Genomic DNA, 4274 nt, shown 5'->3' on the forward strand with positions numbered 1-4274 from the left:
GGAGGAGGGGTTGGCGGCCACTAGTCGGCCTCCCCTGGCCGATAGCCCTATCGGCTACGCCAGGGCCGACAGGCTTGGCCGACTGGCCTGTCGACGTGGTCTGGCCAGTAGTCGGCCGCCACGTGGCCGAGAGGCCCTTATCGGCTTTGCCTAGGCCGACTGGACCCCTGTCGGCCGCGCCGACGCCGACAGGATCCTATCGGTGACGCCAGGGCCGAGGCAGGCCCAGATTTGAAAATTTTCAAATGGGCGCATTATTTTTCAAAAAGAATAAAAAGAAACAACATTAAAAAAATTGCTGGTTTTTACTGGTTATGAAAAACACTGCTACGCTAGGTCAAAGCGAGACATATCATTCATCAATCTAGCTCACACATGGTCCATTAATGCAGTTTGCTCAACCAAAAAATATTTTGTTGTTGTTAAGAAAATGTTCGTGAATTGAGTTCACGATTTTAAATATGTCCATGATTTTCAAAAATTGTTCACGATTTCATGAACATGAAAGTGATAGTGTATCTCGATGATGCAGTAAAATATGGTCATTGCTATTAGAGAATAGGATTTCTTTTCTCCTGTTGCAACGCACGGGCCGTTTTGCTAGTATATATAGAAGAACCAAAGCATGAGAACGCTCATCGGTGCACGGTACAAAGGAAGAGTAGATGTGTGCTTGCAAGTTTGATGATCTGCTTTGGATTCGATTCCACTGGAGAAAAAAAAGAGAGAAAGAGACTACATGTATCGTATTGGAGTTGGAGAGATAGAGCGGCACGTCAAAACAACTCGATCGATTGCTAGTCGACCGGTTTGAGTCCAGCTGTATCTGCTCCACGATCACGCCGCCATGCCCGTGACGCATTGTTGGTCTGATCTCCCGCCGGATCTGGTCCGCGGGATCTCCGGCCGGCTGCACGACCCCGCTGACTTCGTCCGCTTCCACGCCGTCTGCAGGCCATGGCGCGACCCATGGTCACCAACGGCGAAGACGGCCCGGTTCCTGCCCTGGCTCCTTGCGGCGGTGAATCACCAAGACTCGACCCGTTTCGAGATGAGATGTGTGCTCTCCAAGTCCAACTACCGCTCGCAGCCGCTGCTGTCCGAGCCCTGCAGACAATGGGTGACCAGCTCCAGCGGCACCGGCCTCCGCTGCCTCACTATCCAAGACCTCCGCCCTAGCCTCCATGATCTTCTCACCGGAGGGATGGCACATCTGCCTCCACTCCCGGGCGGGCGCGGCCTTGGCCTGTGGGAGAAGCAGATCAAACCCCTCGGCGTCATCTACCCCGACGGCACAACCCTTCTCTACAGCATGTCCTACTTGGGAGGCATGCTGCTGGAGTCCAGAGCCGGGTTCAGGTTCACAGCGGCTATACTTCGCCCCGCCGACGCAGAGTGGACAATCGTCCAAAGGACCCTCGAGTGCACCACTTGGTCACGCTGCTCAAATGATGCGTGTGTCGCTTACCACGGCGGCAAGATCCTGGTCATCATGAAGGCTGGTATATGGCGCGTCGTCACACCACCGGCCGATGAACCCAGCGACGTGCTTGTCATCGTCAAGAGCCAGGGGAAGCCGGTGGTGCAGTTATCCTCTAACGAAGAATCCACCTGCAACTATATCCTTGAGTCCAGGGGCGAGATCCTATGGGTGTCGATTCAGATCCGGGAAAATAACAGGTATCAGGCTGTGCCACACGCCTGCCATCTCAACGTCACGGTGTCGGTGCAGGCACTCGAGGAACCATCATCGCCGGAACTGGAGAAGATCAGATGGGTGAGAAGGGACGGCCGTTGCCTGGCCGACCGCGTGATGTTCCTAGGCTCGCGCCATAGCTATGTTGTGGACGCGGGGTGGGTGCCCAACGGACACGGCGGGTGCGCCTACTTCCTCTGCCACACTAATGGAGACTTTTCATATGGATATGGAAATCGTGCCGTTTTCAGGTGCAACCTCATTGACGGCAAGACCCAGCTTGTCCAGCGGCTGCCTCCATGTTGGCACAACAAGATGTGTACCTGGTTCAACCCTGAGTCCATTATTACTCCTCCACAGGTACCTGACTACCTATGCTCCTATAACCGCTACTTAAAACAGCTCGAATTTCTGAAGTTACATACTGTATTTGATAATAAAATCACCTATTATATATTGTTGATCTACTGGCCACATCATCTCAAGCTAATAAACCATACAATGGTAAAGGTGCTGATATATGTTGATTTTCCTCTGCCAGGAAATCAGTAAGAGTTTACAGGAGCAGCAGCCGCAGATAGGTCCAACAATTTCTGGTCCTTTGACACACACACTTCGCATCGAGAGACATCGTGTGCCAAGTATGAGAACGTCGTACCCAACCTTGGGCGACGGTTGCATGTTAAATAGAGGGTTCGCAACACCCTGAGATAGCGTTACAACGTTTGAATTACATCTTGGAGAACAAGAGATAAGATAGATAGTGATATTTGGTTTGAAGGAGATTACAACCATTTAAACTAACTCTATCTTATAGATAGAGATATTTGGTTTGAAGGAGATTACAACCATTTAAACTAATTCTATCTTATCAATCTACCTTGTGGTCCAAGAGACCTTTCATGTGTGCGTGTAACTTCTGCAATATTGTTTAACATCCTCCCTTAATCACAACTTCATCAAGTTGAGATTACGCTTGAATTCCTCAAGATTTTCTGTTGACAATGCCTTTGTGAATCCATCTGCAACCTGATCATGTGAGTGTACAAAACGAATTTCCAATTGCCTTCTAGCAACTCTTTCTCCAAGTGCCTCCTCAAGAGTACTAGGTTCACCGGTTGGACATGCAAGACCAAATTTTGTTATACAATTATAGTCAACATGCTTTGTTACCCCCTTTTGTAAGCGTGTGCGTGATGCAAGGACAACGGAGTCGGTTGGTGTAGAGGATCCTCCGACGCCAGGATCTTGTGTGGCGACAGAAGGAGAGGCTGAAGTAGCAGCAGTCGGCGCAGAAGATCCGGGGCGCCAGGGCTCATCATGAGGTAATGATGGTGCTGGTGATGGCGCGGACCCAGCCGAATCCATGTTGGATCCCGAGCCGGTCGGCTGATGGGAGTCAGCGTCAGCACCGGGGCCTCGCGCGCCTGTCTCCGATAGGCCCACGCGCGCCGGTTGGCGCCTTGAATACCGGAGGGGGCCACCAGAAGGCCAGCGAGGCGGCGCGGGCTGTGTGTCGGCACTAGAGGGGTACGGATCTGCCGCAGCAGCCGGTTGCGTAGGTGACGCGGCGGCCGGTTGCACCGATCCCGAGGAAGATCTGTTCCCTAGCGGCAGTCTGTCCCCCAACGGCACACACATAAAATTACGCGTTGGGGAACTATTTTCTTCATTGTTTTTGCTGATTTCTGCACCGTTTTCTCCAGAATTTTGATCTGCATCATCACAAGGCTCAAGTAGAGAGTTATGAGAATTAGTCAAAAATTGATCATCACAATTCTTGTCCCCTTGATCAAAACCGGTAAGGCTAGATGGTAAAAGAAGGATTTCTTTTCAAAGAAGAGCGCCGGCGTTGGGGTGGAGATCAGAAAAGGGAAATCTTGTTTCATCAAAGACGACATCTCGTGAGATGTAGACATGGCTGGTGGAGACATCAAGGCACTTAACACCTTTATGTTGAGCGCTATAGCCAAGGAAAACACATTGCTTGAAGCGGAACATAAGCTTGCGATTATTGTAGGGGCGAAGATTTGGCCCATAGGCACATTCGAACACACGCAGAGACGAGTAATCTGATTTAATGTGGAGGAGCCTTTCCATGGGAGTTTCATTGTTAATAACTCGACTAGGGAGCATGTTGATGATATGAACCGCGGTGAGAAAAGCCTCATCACGGAATTTTAGTGGCATGGATGCACCAGCTAGGAGTGCTAGCCCTACCTCAACAATATGCGTGTGTTTGTGCTCGGCAGACCCATTTTGTTGATGGGCATGTGGGCAGGACACATGATGAGAGATTCCAAGATTTTTAAAGAAGTTTAATTTCTCATACTCACCTCCCCAATCTGATTGGAGAGCAATAATCTTGGTGTCGAATTTTCGTTCAACAAGGGCTTGGAAGTTAAGAAACACTTGGAACACATCGGATCGTTTCTTAAGAAGATAAATCCAAACAAACTTACGGTAGTCGTCAAATGAAACTCACATAGTATATGTGTCTACCAACAGATGAGGCTGCAGGAACCCAAACATTAGAAAATATATGTTGCAATGGCTTAGTAGAAATACTGATAGACAC

This window comes from Hordeum vulgare, chromosome 3H (genome assembly GCF_904849725.1).
Source record: "Hordeum vulgare subsp. vulgare chromosome 3H, MorexV3_pseudomolecules_assembly, whole genome shotgun sequence".
In the NCBI taxonomy this organism is placed as follows: domain Eukaryota; kingdom Viridiplantae; phylum Streptophyta; class Magnoliopsida; order Poales; family Poaceae; genus Hordeum; species Hordeum vulgare.